The 17709-nt window shown below is 35.1% G+C and overlaps 1 pseudogene across 1 annotated transcript; it reads right to left on the bottom strand.

The window, feature by feature from the left end:
- Positions 1-16614: 16614 nt before the first annotated feature.
- LOC306652365 (Parkinson disease protein 7-like) lies at positions 16615-17283 on the bottom strand (annotated as a pseudogene). Its single transcript has one exon. The product of its transcript is annotated as a Parkinson disease protein 7-like (transcript).
- Between the last annotated feature and the right edge of the window lie 426 nt (positions 17284-17709).

The following is a 17709-nucleotide window of genomic DNA, read 5'->3' as shown; positions in this document are numbered from 1 at the left end:
ACGAGACTGTAAAAGTGAATAGACTAAAAAAAAGTGAAAATAATCTGAGGTAATATATCAAAACTCTTCAGGATGATTTTGAAAGACTTCCTTAAACTCACCCCTCTCCCCACTGAGAAAAAGAGTTTTCAAGGACCAGATATGGAGAAAAGTCACTCTTCCCTCTACTGTGCAAGGGTTCAGTCTCTTCACTTACTAGGCCTGAAGTTTGCGTTTTTGCCTCTACTTTAGGTCTAACATTCTTATTAGTGTAACAAGTGAAAGTGGAAATACCTAAGGAGTGGAGGGAGTAATGGAGAATAAAGTAGAATAATGATAGACATGATGGACATGGAGGACTGACAAAAACATGACATAAGGAAAAAGTGTTCTCGAAGATAAGTAACAAAACTGTGCCAGTAGTCAAAGATGTAACAGCAGAAAACTTCATTCTCCAAAGAAACTAATACTTACACCTATTGCTTGATTGAGGATAAAGAATCATATAAATAACCAAGTGGTGGTAAAGATGTGGGACCAGAAAGGATGAATAGAAGGAGATTCTTAACTCCTTTACAATAAATTTTGAAAACCATAGTCATAAAATAGTTTAGAGAGTCAAGGGTACTATATTTTTCTCATATGTGTAAGCTGGACAGAAAAAAGGAAAAGAAAATTGGGGGAGGAAATCTCATTAGAATGGAAGGGAGATCAGTAGAGTAAAAGAAAGGCACCAGGAAGAGGTGGGGTGAGGGGAGTGAAAAGGGAAGTACTGGGGAATGATATTGTCTGAATTATATTGTTATATCACATACATGTATGAGTACAAAACAGAAGCTCCACCATATGTATAATTATAATGCACCAATAAAAATATGAAAAAATAAAAATATCATAGTATGCAAACATAAAAAAGTAAAAAAAAATAAAAAATAAGTAGCCATATTTCCCATTAGTCACCATGGCACAAGAAGTCTGAGGTGTGAAATGGGGTGATATGGCTATAATTAGTCCTGATCTTCCCCCTCACATTAGCTTCACTTCTGGACAGAGAAAATTTCAGCATTACATGACTGTTTACAAAACTTTATATACACTGGCTATTTCCACAGAGTTTTCTGTGACAGTTTCAAGAACATCTATGTATTTGACACAGATTGTTAAAAACTGTTAAAAGTCAATTACATAGGAAACAAGATATATAAGTTTATTTATGCATAATTATGAAAGACATAAAATATTTTATCTTATTGAACTTCACACATAGCAGAAGCTTATTCTCTTAAGTGCCAAAACTTTTGAAAAATTTGTCATTGTGATGCAAATCTAAAATACATACTTCCTTAACTTCTCAAAAATGCATTTTAAACCTAAATTAATGTTTTCTTGAAAATATAGCTGTATCATTGTAAGTATTACTTTTTATAGTACGTTATAACACAGTGTTGCCTGCCAGATGTTTGAGGTGTTTCCTCCCCCTATTAAATTTACCTTGGCTTCTACTTCACACTTTAACCTTGCCTCTATCCTGCTGAGTAGGGAAGAGCTTGAGCATCTCAACATCTACAGACAGGAGACTGCCAGGAGAAACTAGATAATGAGATCAGCCAGTAACTTAATTTTACACAATTCTAATTCAGTATATCCAAGGTAGAGGCAGTTGGCTCTGATCTTCTACAAAACATAATACACGAGACTCATGACAAAGATTTCTTTCCACTTTTTCATTGTCCTTGCTGTAAAGCTGCATTCTGGGTTTTTAAGTTGTAAAAGAAGACAACACACATTTATCAAGCTTCTTTAATATGTCAGGAACATAATATAGAACATCTCCCACATGCCTTGTAATAATTCTAAGTGATAGAAAGTATATATTATATCCCTAACACTGATGTAAAACAAAACTTAACCAACTTACAGTCACACAAATGGTTAAGTGGTAAGAACCAGGACCCAAAAAACTCTGGCACTAACAATTTCACATGGTTTCTTAGAAAGGTGTTTCCCAAATCCTATTTTAAGAAATCACTTATCTTGAATGCCTGCTAAAAATGCAAAAAGGGACACCATTCTATACTTGCTAAACAGAAATCCCTTGGGATGGGTATGGGAGACCAAATTTTAGCAAGCATTCCAGATAATTTTTATACTAAAATGAAATACCACTCTCCTAGACAGAACATGTGATTTATGAAGTCATGATAAATAAATAAATATTATCTTACATTTCCTCCTATAACTTGGGTCAATCTTTCTCAGCTTCCTTTATGGGCTCCTCTATATTTTCTTATTTCTTAAATAGCCATGATGGATTATGTTTTAAAACCTGCTCTTTTCTCACTTTGCTCCTTGGGCAATTACATATAATTCCAAAGATTAAATTCCTATCAACATGACTGTGACTCATAATTCTCTTTATTTATTACAGTTACAAGACCATATATACAAATCTTCATCTATGTGCTATACATGTTTCCTCTCTTGAATGTCCTATAGGTACAATGAACAGAATATTCTCCAAATGAAGATTATATCTCCATTCCCAACACTGGTGATTCCCAACTCCTATGATATTTCTTGGGGCCCCCATCTCAATAATTAGTACCTCCATTAAGCCTCCAATCAGAAACTGAGTTCCATTCTTGATTTACCCTTTTCTTTCACCAAGGTCCCCTATGTTTTCCCATATACCCACTGTTACCCACCAAAATCCAATCAGTAGTTTTTTGTTTTTCTTACAAATACATAAGCTTTTTCTCTTCCTCATTGGCTCTTAGAAGATATGCATAGAATACCAACTACTCTCATTTCATTTTATATATAGTAACTGTTAGATAATTCAACTCCTTTATGACCCTTTTATGTCATTTGGGACTTCGCAGTACCCATCTTTTCTGTTTCTCTCCTGAGATTGTTGGAGATGGGGTTTAGTTTCCCACCACAGTAGCTAGAGAGTAGCAGATCTTCATTGTTCCAGCTCAGGTGAGCAGATGCTTCAGCCTGGAACCTCAATCTGAAGAGAGTAACAAAATAATGAAGAGCATTCAGAACTCAATCTGGTGACACAGGCATTCACCAACTGATGGCAATTACCAGTGGTAACATCACATGTCCATCATGACAAGGCCAAGGCCAGCAGTGTGTTCCAACCAGACTCTGCATGGACTGGACTGAAAAATCTAGTCACATTACTCTACTTGCTTCTTCCCTATTTTCTGAGCATGGCTGTTCAGCTTTCCCATCAAGTCTGCCTAGAAACTGATATTCTCTTGACAATTTCCTCTTCTGCATAAAGTCAGTTTCTGTTGATTATTCCAAGAACAAAACGTGGCACAATGCCTAGCAAGCAAAAAGCCAGACAATGTTCAGCCATGCTTGAGAATATCTACTACTTATATTTAAGAAGGTCCTTCCCCTCAGTGAACAACTTATGTTATACCCATAGGAACTCATACTCATTAGGAAGGAAGAAAAGATGTCCCTCAATAATGCTCTTTCACTAAACATTGTCAAAACTGATGCAACTAGTTGAAGGACTTCAGTTAAAGATAAATGTACATTTTCCTTTGTTTGTTCAGATCAAAGAAATAAAGGTGCCAATGCCTGAAATATACCTTCTGGTGCTTTGAGTTTTACTATGAGGAGATATCAAGCCATTACTAAATGAAAAATATTATAAGCTACCTATGTATTTGTTAATTAGCTATGAATAATAATATATTTATGGGTCCAAAATTAGCATTTAGTTAAAATTAAATTTTGGATAATATGGTCTGAGGCTGGTATTTCAAAACGTTCCTTTTTTCTTGCTTTAGAATAACACTACATTGTAAACATAGTAACTAAGAGGTTTTGGTATATAACCATGACTGTAGTTTGGATGAGGAATGTTCCCCAAAGGTGCCTTATTGAAAAGTTTGGTCACTAGCCTATGGAGGTGGTGGAAACTTTAGGAGGTCTGGCCTAATGTAAGGAATGTAGGTCACTGGAATATGTCCTTGAAGGTAATATTAGCACTCCAGACAACTCCTCTTTCTGGGCATTTCAGCCACCATGAGATAATAGCTTCCTCTGTAACAAGCACCCTGTATGATGTAGTTCCACAATGGGATGATAACTTCCTCTGCAGTAAGCTTCCAAAGCAACATCTATATATCTACATAAGTAGAGATAATTTTTCCATGTAAATTCTCTATAATAATACAAGGTCTTCTAGATACCAAGGTAAAATATAAAGGTACATGTTTAATTTAAACTAGAGGAAGAGTTAATACATGCATATCAAAGACCAGAAACCCTAAAAAATTGTAAAGAAATTCTGATAAAGCAAAATTATTCCTAGCAAGCAGAAAATTATTCCTAGCAGAACTTCTTTTTAAAATTTATTTTATTTGTTCTAATTAGTTGTGCATGACATTGGAATACATTTGTAGATAAAATATTTTTTCTATTTCTATTGAGATTATCATATGATTATTGTTTTTAAGTCTATTGATAATGATGAATTCATTTATTGATTTCCATAGGTTGAACCAGTCATGCATCACTGGGATGAACCCAACTTGATTGTGGTGCACTATCTCTTTAATAGGATTTTGTAGATAAGTTGCCAGAATTTTATTGAGAATATTTGCATCTATGCTCATTAGGGATATTGGTCTGAAGTTTTCTTTCTTTGATGTATCTTTGTCTGGTTTTGGTTTCAGGGTGATATTAGCCTCATAGAATGAGTTGGGAAGGGTTCCCTCCTTTTCTATTTCACGGAATAATTTGAGGAGTATTGGTGTTAATTCTTCTTTGAAGGTCTTGTAGAACTCACCTTAGAATCTTTCTGATCCTGGACTTTTCCTAATTGGTAGGCATTTAATGGTGTTTTCCATTTCATGACTTGAAATTGTTCTGTTTCAATCCTGTATGATCTCCTGATTCAGTTTAGATAGGTCATATATCTCTAGAAATTTGTCAATGTCTTACTTTCTAATTTATTTGAGTATAAATTTTCATAATAGTTTCTAATAATCTTCTGTATTTTAGTTGTGTCTCTTGTGATATTTTCTTTTCAATCAAGTATTTTAGTAACTGGTGTGTTCTCTCTTTTTCTCTGTGTTAGAGTGGCTAGGGGTTTACCAATTTTATTGATTTTTTTCAAAGAACCAACATTTTGTTTTGTCAATTTTTTCAATTTTTTGTTTTCTTTCAATTTCATTGATTTCAGATCTGATTTTAATTATTTCTTATCTTTTACTGCTTTTGGTGTTAATTTAAGATTGTATGTATTATACAGCAGAACTGCAAAGCACCATGCATACATTACTGTCTTCAAAAATTCATGCACAAAAAAACACCCTGCTCCAAATATTTGCATTCTGCTCAATGTCACAGAAGAAAAAAATAAAAATAAAATCTCAGTGGAAAACTAAACAACTGTCTCTGCCAAACTTCAAAAGCTTCACAGCTCTGTCTCTGACTTCTCACAAGACTGCCTGGCCCAGACAGGGCCTTGAAGACCCAGTCACTATCTCACCATTCTGGAGCTCAGATGCCTTAGATTTGGCCATGTTTTAACCCCTAGATATCAATGTCACTGGAATTTGGAGATAGACCACCAGGGATGAGCAATCCTGAGAGACAGTAACTAGATGGCAGCAACCCACACTCCCAGGAGGAAGACCCAGGTGCAGCCAAACCTGTAGGCACTCGGACACTAAATCTCCAGGTCCTGGCCAGTGTCCTCAGCCAGAGGTGGTTGCAACCCAAAATGGCAGTAGCAGCAAACACACTGGCACCCCAAACAAACCCCAGGCTCTGGCTGGTGTCTCAAAATGGATGTGACTGCATGTAACTAAAACTGGAGTTTCTCTGGCAGCAGAATTCTTGACAGAAGTGGAAACAGTAGTTGCAGAAGTATGTGACAGCAGGCAGGAGATCAGCAGCTGCTGTAGTCATCGGTGGCATTGCCAGCAGTTGGGAGGACTGCAGAAGTAGTTGAGGTGGGGGCAGCTGTTGGAGCAGCTACAGGAGGACCTAGAAAGGAGACCTCCAGGGAGTGGCAGTGGATTTGGCAGCAATGGCATCACCAGTAGCAGCAGCACCAGCAGTGTAGATGGCAGCCGGTATCCAAGGCAGCATGGTGGGCAGAAGACCTCTGGGCGAGGACGACTGTGACAGTGTCAACAGCAGCAGCATCAGGAGAAAAGAACTCTGGGCACCTGTGGTGTTGGCATTAGGGGCAGATGTGCCCCAAAAGAAAACCTCTGGGCAATGCCAACAGTGCCCATGGCAGTGGTGCCCACTGCAGTGGCACCCAGGGATAAGACCTCCAGGTCCGTAGCAGTGTGAGCAGCAGTGGCACCATGAGAATATGTGTCCAGGTGCCTATGGTAGCAGCTTCAGAGGCAGCTCTGTCCCAACCCCCAGAGAGGACCTCCAGGTGGAGGAATCTGTGGAACCGTAGGCTGCCATGTACCTGGAAATAAACCCTGATTCCTACTTCTTAAGGGATAAAGGTATCAAGGGATAAAGTTACTATTCTGCAAATATCAAATGAAAATAAAATTGCAATATAAATCTTTAAAATATCATATTTTACTTACACATTTTATATATATCATCATGATATAGTTATAAAATATTGATACCCTAGTCCAGAAATAGTGATATGTACTCTTTATGCCTATCTGAGAAGTTCTGAGGAAAATAAGAGATTCGATGGTCAATTACAAAGAAAAATTTAATTTCTCTGCCAAGTTCTTAAAGTTTTCTTATGTTACCTGTTTTAAGTCCATTCTACCAACATTTATTTTATGTAGAAGATACGTTATAATAAAAAATTGCAGCCAGGAGATGTAATATATAACCTTTGATATACATTTAGAATTACTTGGTAGGACCAATGCTACTTGTAGCTGTCTCTTGATAATGCGGAGATATTCTTTGAGTTGGAGGGACATATGTCCTAATAAGAGGTGGGTACCATGAACTGCCAATCTCACCACTCCTCAAAAGGGAGGAGAGAAAAATTTAATATCATAATCCTGATTTAAGATCACATGTAAGGTAAACAGAAAAAGAAAAAGAACAAGAGATTCCTACATTGGTCATCATTTATGGGCACCTTGGGGCAGTTGATAACAATCACAAAGTTTTGGGGAAAACCAAGTTTTGGAGCCAGAGAGATCTGCATTAAATCTTTGCCCTGCTTCTCAACAACCCTTTGTTAACCTCTCTTGCTTAGACTAGTTCAATGTCCTTCAGAATAGTCCTGTTGATCATGTTACCCATTCTAATACATCCTCTACAATACAATCATGATTAATTTAAAAGAATCTGGCTATACAGCCCTCTGCTTCAAGGCCATAATCAAAAACATTAGCAAGGTCCTTATTCTCTTAAAACTTCCCTCAATCTGATATAATTTCTTTGTTTGCCTTACCTGCCACCTCTTCTTACTCACTCCACAACCCCCAGCCTTGGTCCCAATAATGATTCCATTCAAGGCCTTTCACAACCCAAAATCATCACTGTTCCCTTGCTTGGTATATGTAAATCTTCTTCATTGTCTTGATACATCTGTGCTCCCATAGCACTCACAATTGGGTAACTGATAAACAAGAGAAATTTATTTCTCTATGTTATAGAAGTTCATGATCTAGGTGGCAACAGGATTATCATCTAGTGAGGACTGCTCTTTTCTTTAAGGTTTCACCTTGTACCTGCATCCTCTGGAGGGAACAGACATGGAGTCATAACAAAACAGAAAGGCAAAAGAGGCTTTTTTTTTTTTTTTTTTATAAAGGGACTTACCTCATATATATGGGTAAAGCCCTTGTGACATAATAATCTCCTAGAAGTCTCACCCATTAATACTATCTTCTTGTACATTAGGTTACAATATGTTAAATTTGGAAGGACACATAAATTTAAAGCACAGCATTTACCCAGCAAACCCCTGTTCATCCCTTAAGGTCGAAAACTATCTGTTCTTCACCAGCAAGTCTGCCCTAACTCCCCAAGACAACTCTCACTTCTTTGTAATAAAGAATATTTTATTTAAGTTACTTCCTGTGCTGCAATGCCCTACAATTATGTCTACCTACCAATCTCCAACCTCTGATTCCCATTCTCACTTCCTCTCCCTGATACCCACTGAAACCATGAGCACCTCGAAGGATCTTAGGACCCACCCCCAAGTGCCTTTTATCTACAAAGTGTCCTACAAATGTTTACCAAATAAAAATATGAATAAATGAATAAGTGAATGAACAAATGAAAACTCCCAGGATCTAGGAAGTTTGAGGAATGAGATTCATGACAATCACAGGAAAAGGAAGGAGATGAATTTGGATGTGATTTCATAAAGTGATAGAATATGTACTTTATGTATGCTACTTAAGGGTCCAAAATGGTTATGAATAATCAATACAGACAGTATTTACAGGTATAAAGGTAAGCGTATTATATACCCTAGAGGATGGAATTACTCTTTCTAAGCCATTATTAGCTTGATAGGTCAATATGTTTTTGGCACACACAAGAAGGCAGAAAATAAGGGCTATGTATCTGTCAAACAGTATCAAAGTACATAACCTAGTAAGTGGTGTCAACACCTGTTCCTCTCTAATCCCATTTATCTAAATCCTACTTAGTGGGAGAATTAAAGTTATAATATATCTAAATAGCTCTTGCCAAAGTGTAGGTAAATGCTTCCAAAAACAAAACAAGGCTGTATGAATTAGCCACCTGATTTCGCAAAAGAAAATAAAAATTTTATTTGACACACTTTCTGGACAGAAAACAATGTAAACACATTGCAAATAAGCACATTAAAAATATATAAAGGCAGATAATTTCCAAAGAGCTTAAAAGGAGAAGAACTAACTTGGAATTCCAAAGGAAGCAGTGTAAAGAGAAAAGAATCACTACAATCAGACTGAAGTAACCCTTGAAACACTGCATATTCATAGACAGAACAGAAAGAGTTGAAAGAAATAGAAGCCAGATCTTCAAATGCAAACACGAATGAAACAATGTTAAAATGTTAGAGCTTTATAGTTATACACAGGAGTTGAGATCACCCAGACAATCTCATACATTCATGAAATTAAATTTCCATTATTGATCTGCCTTCATATCCCTCTCTCTTTTCCTTCCTGTCCTCCCTCTCCTTTCCCTTATCCCATCCTCTACTCTACTAGACTTCCTTTCACTAATCTATTTATTTATATTTGGTTCATCTTATCTATGTTTAAAGTGAAATTTCCCATAGGTTATTTATATATACACATAACTTGATTTTTAAAGAATTCATTCTGCTTTGCCTCTCTTCCCCATCCTTTTTTTCAATCTCCTTCTTCAACATTATTGATCTTCTCCTTATGTTTATGTTATCCAATATCCTTCCCCTCCCCCTTTCCTTTATTTTAGTGTAACTTCTAAATATGAGAGAAAACATTCAACCTTTTAGTTTCTGAGTTTGTCTTATCTCACTTAGCATGATATTCTCCATTTCTATCCAGACACCCACAAATGCCATAATTTCATTATTTTTTATGGCTCAGTAGAATGCCATTGTATATACATGCCAGAGTTTCTTAATCCATTCATCTATTGATGGGCATCTGAGTTGATTCCATAATTCAGCTATTTTGAATTTTCCTGCAATAAATTTGTGGTGTCTATATTGCTATAGCTATAGTATTCTGATTTTAGGTCTTTGGGGAAAATACAAAGGAGTGGGATTGCTGGATCATATGATGAATTCATCCCTAGATTTTTGTGGAATACTGCTTTCAAGAGTGGTTGTACTAGGCTACAGTCCCACAAAAAGTATGCAAGTTTAAGTTTCTCCCAACAATGCCATCAGCATTTATTATTGTTTGTATTCTTGATCGTAGCCATTATGACTAGAATGAGATGAAATCTTAGAATGGTTTTGATTTGCATAAAATGCTAATTTTTAAAAGTCAGAATTGGTTGAGGGAGTTAAGTGGATCACAAAGTAGTTAAAATGCAAATTACTATGAATGTCATTTACTCAGGAGGCCTGAAAAAATAATAGAAGTGGGGATTTAAACAATATCCAAAAATTTCTAATTAGGAATTCTTTACAGAACTTTGGCCACTGAAGTAAATATAAACACTCCAAAGGGTGTAAGAAGGCTCTTGGTGACCTGGACCTAACTATAGGTATGTACTAGTTAGAAATGTTGGAAACACAGACAGTAGTATTCATTGATTCTTAAAGAAATTACAAATGAGAAGCCTAATTGAGCCAAAACCATGAGGAGTTGAAGACTCCCTCCTAGACATGTGAAAAAGAGGATATTTTTGGTATAAAGATAAGACCTTGATCTAAATTCACAATATTGTACAAAATTATATTTCTATAATGGTAACACAAGCTTATCATCTTTGACAATCATAACTTAACTTGGACTCTCAAGTTTTCTGACAAAGTCACCTACTTATAAAGCAAACTTGCTTGATTTTGGTTGTTTACAGTTGACACTGCACTGATGACATGATTATATTTGAGCATACTACAGATTACTGATAGAATACAGTTGGGCATTAAGTGCTTGTTATTTCTATTAGCCAAAGGGTGAGATCAACTTTGAGCTTTATGAAAGTATTTCAAAACTATCTGAAATAGAATAGTTTCATTTGCATGTTTTAATAATAAGGGGAAATCCTTAAAACCACAATTCATATCAAATAAAACATGAGCTTCCAAACAATATTGATAAGTAACAATTCATTGAAAAAATGTATTTAGTGATTCTGACTTTTTATGCCTTTTCTCTCATCAATGGGTCCCTCCTGGAAGTGATAATCTACTTCTATGTAACCCTTAGTTTATAGTATTCAACTTCTGGCCTGCTTTTCCTAAAATAAAACAGCAAAAATAAGAAGTTACATTTTTAAAGTTCATTATTTTATACCTCTATTTATTGAAAAAGAAAAACAAAATTATATGAACTATGAGTATAAGTCTTATTAATCAACTAATGAATTTCAATATTGCATCCTTTATTTGTAAATAAATATAGTAATAATAGTGGTCAAGAACCTGGACTCTGACCATTCCACGTAGTCTATAGACAAATCCTATATCTTCCATTTACCAGCTCTGCAACCTTGAACAAAACTTAACCTTTCTGTCCTTGGTTTACCTAACTGTAAAATAAATGGGACTAATAATAGTACCATCCTCGCAGAGTTGTTCTGAGTTAATCAAATTAACATAGCTGCAAGGCCAATATAGCTAAAGTGCTTAGAGAGAATCCAGAATATAGTAAACTGTGTACATGTTTGCTATTGTTATTGATATCTGTAAGTGGAGCCCAGAAAGGTTTTGTGCATATTTAATTTTAGCTGAATTTTTCTTTTAAAATCTTTTCTATTCATGCCTTTAAAATCTCACATGTATATAGACTTTGCTTTTCCAGAAATTCTGCAACTTTTGCCTGGTTAATAAATATTTCCAATGGCGAAAGTACATGGATGAAAGTTATTTTACTCTCTTTCTTAATTCAAGAAACACAACTGGGACTGGAATTGTAGCTCAGTGTTAAACCACTTGCCTAGTATGTGTGAGGCACTGGGTTTGATTCTCAGCACTGCATATAAATAAAAATAAAGTTCCATTGACAATTTAAAAAATATTTTAAAAAGAATCACATTTGAGTTAATAACTTTTAGGGCAATCTGGAATTCAGAACATTTGTCAAGTAAAAAATAGAATTATAAATTACTGTTAGACTATGGTTGTTAAAAATTTTCAGTTGGTTTTTGTCTCTATTTATCTTCAGCTTACCCTGTACTTAAAAATTAGGGGAAGAGGGCAGTAAAATGGCCCCCAAAGCAACAGAAGTTGATATAACTGAACACCACTTTACCTTTTCACTTCCATAGTAATAGAACAGTTTTTTGGAGTGCATACAACCATTTCTGCCATTCATATCCCAAGAACCTGTGAAATGCAATAAAAAGAGAGAAAGAACATTTTAGATAACACATATTTACATACAAATGTACGGCCATGTCATTCCCGAAAAGAAAAAAAAAAAAATACTAGTTAATATAACTTCTACGGTTCCTTGTAGCTCTAACATTCTATGACTAATTAATATGTATCTTCTATTCTTAGATACAAAAAAGAACAAAAAGCAACAAAAATCCCAATAGTATTAAAAGGAATAAGATGAAGCAAAGATGGTGCTGCCACTCTTTCATGATCAGCTCCCTGTCAACCAACCTTCCCTGACAGAGACAGTTGCAGCTAGGTGTCTGATGTGTAGTCTTGAGGTAATTGATTCATCTGGGTTTTGGTTTCTCATCTGTTATAAAAAAGGATGGTGGGGAAAGCTGACCTAGGTTATTTCTATTAAATCTCTCAGATTGAAAATGCAGCTTAAGAAAGTTCAGAAAAGGAAATGGAATAAAACAGAAGGACTCAAAGGGACTAGTCAAGAGATAAGCAGCACATTCATGGGGAGACTTTCTACCCTTCATTTCCCGCAACAAAATACCACCTTCATATTTCATTTCTATTGAAATGTGGTGCTGAGAGAATGTGACCATCTTGTGAACTCTCAATTATCATGAATGATGGAGAGGAACACTGAAACTAATAAAAACTCTGGCATACAAGATGCCAGGTTTGACTTGAACCAGTCCTGGTATGTGCCAGTTCAGATGCAGGACAGCCTGCTGCTTGGCTGGGTGGGATAACAGTGAGAAATCCCATCCTTAAGAACAGTCATGGCCCACAGCTTTACTTGATGTGTTAAACAACTCCTGAATAATTCATAAACAGCCCAGGCTGACAACTAAAAACCTGACCTAATGTTTTGTTATTTAAAACTTATTTAAAGCTAAAAGTTACATTATTTTATGGTTTGGATAATGCCATCCAGATTTTCTTATAGTTCTAAACTTTCTACTTAAAGAGCATATAGGCTACACATGGATACTGCATGTATACTGCAGTATGGTCTCTCTCTGTTTTACCTAAGCAGAAAACCATTTTCAGATTTTTCATTGCAATTTTACAGTTTACCTTTTCTGCATTTTTCAACATAGCCAAGCTTCAGGATCAAAGGAAGGTCCAGTGCTGCGACTGGAGGAAACTGTTTCCTGTGGTAGTGGAGAGGGGAAAAATGAGGTATGTTATGGTTTGGATGTGAGATGTCCCATAAAATCTCACATGTGAGGCAATGCAAGAAGTTTTGGAGGAGAAATGATTGGGGTATAGCCTTAATCTAATTAGTGAATTAATCTCTGATGGGATTAATTGAGTGGTAACTGGAGGCAGGTGGGTGTGACTGGAGAAAGTGGTTAATTGAGGGCATGGCCATGGGATGGAGGATATATATTTTGTATCTGGGGAGTAGCATCTTTCTGCTTCCTGGCGGTGTGAGCTGCTTCCCTCCACTACACACTTCCACCATGATGTTATGCTTCATCTCACCTCAAATGGAGTCAGCCTTCTATGGATAAAATGTGAGCACTCAAATAAACTTCTCTTCCTCTACAATTGTTCTGGTCAGGTCTTTTAATCACAACAGTGGAAAAAGCTGATTAAAACATGGTAGATAATCCGTTTTAGAAAATACAAGTGCCAGATCTCATTAGATTCAGTGTACTTCTAATTACTAATATTTTTTAACTTCCCATTAGTCCCTCTTTCCCTATAAATCTTAAGAGCAAAAAAAAAAATGTTCTACCTTCCTACATATTAACATATTATTGTGCCAAATAATGAAATGCTCTGCAATTGAATCATCTTGAATTGGTGATACTTTTCAATTTATGTTTCTATAAGGGCAGAACTTAGAATCTATTAATGAGTAAATGCAATGAATCCCAGAAAGAAAGATCAGGAATTTTTAAAAAATCATATAATTCTTTACATTACTATTGAATTAACTCTGCAAGTTTCAATGAATTGACTGTTACTTGCATATCCTTTTTCCTACCAAGTAAAACATAAAATTACTTTTTCCAAAATCAAATACTAAACTTTATATTTCTGAGTCCAGATCAAATATTCTGTCTCCCTGATTGTTTTTGTAGGAAAGTCTTACAGACATTCAAGTAAGTGAGTATGCTTTAGGTTTTTCTAGAGAAAAGAATCTAAAAACTGGATTGATTTGAGAGAACAATCAAAAGCAAATATGAAATCCCTATAAAAATTTAAGATTAAACCTAAAGTTAAGTGAAATTATAAATTTCTTTATTCATGGTGATGAGTGATAGGTAACTCAATAATTTCACAATTGTGCAAAATTTTATAAACTTCATTAGAAATATAATAGTTATCCCTAGCATTTTACTACAACTCTAACAACTGAAAACCACCAAGCTAATGAAAGATTCTATGGAATACATCCAATGGAACTAGTTTTAATACAGCATCTGATAGAAAATGTGTTTTGCAGAAATTTGTTATATACAAGTTCATCACAGAATTTTATCAGTTTTTTTTTTTTTTTTGGGGGCATTTCAGTACTGTAGGCACAAAGTCATAATCTTTTTTACTGATGAAATAAACCTTAAAGTTAAAGCACTAATTTCAGTTCCCTGTTGGATTAATTTCAATCAGTATTGTGATAGTGGTGATAGTGGTTCTGATTTAATTCACTGAGAGTTAAAAGCTGTTTACATGCAGAATAAACAATTTCTAAGTCTTAAAAAATTATTTTGAAGAAATTGGTACTTTTAGCATAGCTTTCAAGTTTTAAAAAAATTACTTGGAGGAAAATGTAGGAGAAGGACAGGGAAAAGAGAAGAAAGAGGGGGATGTTAGATTTTGTTAGGGTTAATATAAACATAACTTGAGTGTTTTATTTAAGAAAAATATTGGTTAAATCTCTACCTGATAAACCATATTTGATGTCATCAGCAATACTTATTTTGATTCTAAATTTATATTTCTAATACAAAATATATTTTTCATTCCTTGGGAGAAAGAAAGCAAAAAAGTTAAAAACACATTTTCAACTGAAATTTTATTCTTTAAATAATTATTGCTATGGTCCAATATTTAGAATATGCTTAATAGATTTGTGAAATTTTAAAAAACTACATCAATAATAATCCCCTTAAATACTTTATATTTTTAAGTCCTCAGAAGAACCATTTGATTTGTATAACACCATAAACATATAAATACTTACTACTTTTCAATGGCTATAAGAAATTAGAAATTTGCTACAAGATATACTTTACTTTTTCGCTACAAGATTGTTTAAAAATGAATTCTCACATCACTTAAACTCATCTCACTATACCTACAATTAAAAACAATATTTTACCATCTAAGAAGACTCAGATTGATCCAAATAATTAAAATTCTATAAATATACATGAATAATAATAATACTTCATAAAAAAGAAGTTAAGGGTAGCACAATTCTATCTAGCAGGTAACATGAAGAACTGATAAACATTTTCCATGCACAATTACATTAGCTCACTGTGAGGAACTGAAAACACATTCAATTATGCAACATGCCAGTGAATTCACAATTATACTATTAGACTTGTTACACTATCAAAATTCAAACCCTTGCCCTAAAAATAAATTTTGAATCAGGTCATAATCCTTTAGCATACTGTAGACATTCAATACATGCTAGCTTTTATTTATTATTATAATTAACCACTATGATGTTACTACAAATGAAACAAGTAATTGAACGGATGCTAATGTAAGACTATGCTGTTTAGGGAATGTTCATTAGAATAAAAAATAATGATTTATGAATATTCAACTTGAGCATGGCAGTTAATTATCAAAGCAATTAAAATAGTTCTTTGGTGAGTTAAAAGCAATTAATGAATAAATTATATTTTAACTTAAAGAGAAAAAAATAACCCAAAATCTAGACTGATCTATTTATACTACCGAGAATTACTACATGGGCTTGGTTAAGGGGTCAAAAGTTGTCAGTACCTAATGAAATGAGGAAAGGACAATTTTCTTTATATAAAAGGAACTTGCATTTCTTATATGATAGTTCCACTTTTCTAGAGCAGCTTAAAAAAATCAGACATTCAAACTGATACCCATCCTTATTTGCTTGGGCAACTGAGGAAGAAAGAAGTCTCCTTCCTACATTTAACTTTTACTAGACATGAAACCTTGGGAGAATGAGATAGTTGTAACAAAACTATAGGGGAACATCAGAAGCATTCAATCAGAAGGCCCAATCTAGACTCCTCTAAACTAGTTCTGGTAGGAAATGGAATTTAAAAACTCCAAATCCAGAGTATAATTGACAATGGTAAAGTTGGAACACACTTGCTGTAGGAGATCACTCCTTTTGAGAAGTATGTGTTCAAAAAGATCTAAAATTCATCATGTATCACTGCAATTAAAAAAAAGGAAAGATGAGAAGGAATCTGTAGAAATTTTAATTGTTTATGTCTTGAATTAACTTTTTATTCCGTTTCCTTTCTACCTGCTTGGTTCTTCATATGGGATTGAATATGTATGTTTTACAAGATATGTGATTCAGAAACATTTTCAAAATAGACATCTATTCTTCATCATCCTTTTTTTTCTAGTGTTGCAAATGCCTTGTTTATTCTGCAAACAAGGTTCAGAAATGTTACAGACACAGATGCACAGGCTGGGAACATGGGGTGGTCACGTCACACAGCAGGCTGCCTCTGCTGTGCCAAACAACCACCTGGGCTCTGGTGAGCAGGAACTGTATGGTCTCCTCCGGAGGGCCAGGCATCAATCCTTAAGAACCAGGGGCACCTTCACCTGGTCGGCCACCTCCTTGACACTGAGTGCCTCCATGATGGCGAGGGCAAACTCAAAATTGGTCCTGGGCCCGCAGCTGGTGAGGATCAGGCCGTCCTGCTTCACACAGCTCTCAGAGTAGCTGTGGTGACTCTAGTTCATCATTTGTCTTTTGCAAGTTGTTATGTTGTAACTTTGCTTCCAAAACCTATTTCATGAGCCAAAAGAGCCATAGAACCTGCACAAATGGCAGCTATGAGGCCCTTCCTATTCTGCTGCTCCTTTAGGATCTCCTTCACAGAAGCAGACTCAGATAAGTACTGTGCACCCAGATTTCCCCCTGGTAGAACCACCACATCATATGGTCCCTGCTTTCAAGCATCTTCAAGACTGGCATTAGGACAAATGACAACATCAGGGCTGCATTTTACTTGGTCTTTTCCAGACAGACCTGCAGTGGTGACCTTAATCCCAGCCGGTCTCATGACATCTACAGGAATGACACCTGCTCCTTTGGACAGGATGACCAGGGCTCTTTCTGAAGCCATTTTGATATATGTTTTAAAGTCTGGGGGAACAAAAGCTTATCCTTTTTCATTTTAATTTTAGATAAGGAACTTTGATGACCAATTTATATGGTAGACTTCTAAATAATCTAAAAAATATTTTTACTATTTTATCATTAATAAATCACAATATTACAGGCTTCATTGTAATAATATGTTTACACATTTATGATTGTTCAATCTAGAATTTGTACAAAACTTCTTCCAGGTTTCTGAGCCTCACTTTTTCTCCTTATTAGTTGGCATTCATATAGTCCTCAACATGAACCCTAAAGATTCCAAATAGTATAATTTTCCACCACTTTCATGGAAATAAAAATTCATTTTTTTATATTGAAAAAAAGGTAGAGATATAACAAGTATTGTTTTTTGCTCATAAGTCTTCTTACTCTGAGTTCGGACCTTCTT

This window comes from Sciurus vulgaris, assembly GCF_902686455.1.
Source record: "Sciurus vulgaris genome assembly, contig: HiC_scaffold_181_arrow_ctg1, whole genome shotgun sequence".
Lineage (NCBI taxonomy): Eukaryota > Metazoa > Chordata > Mammalia > Rodentia > Sciuridae > Sciurus > Sciurus vulgaris.
This window is presented reverse-complemented; position numbering and strand designations above follow the sequence as displayed.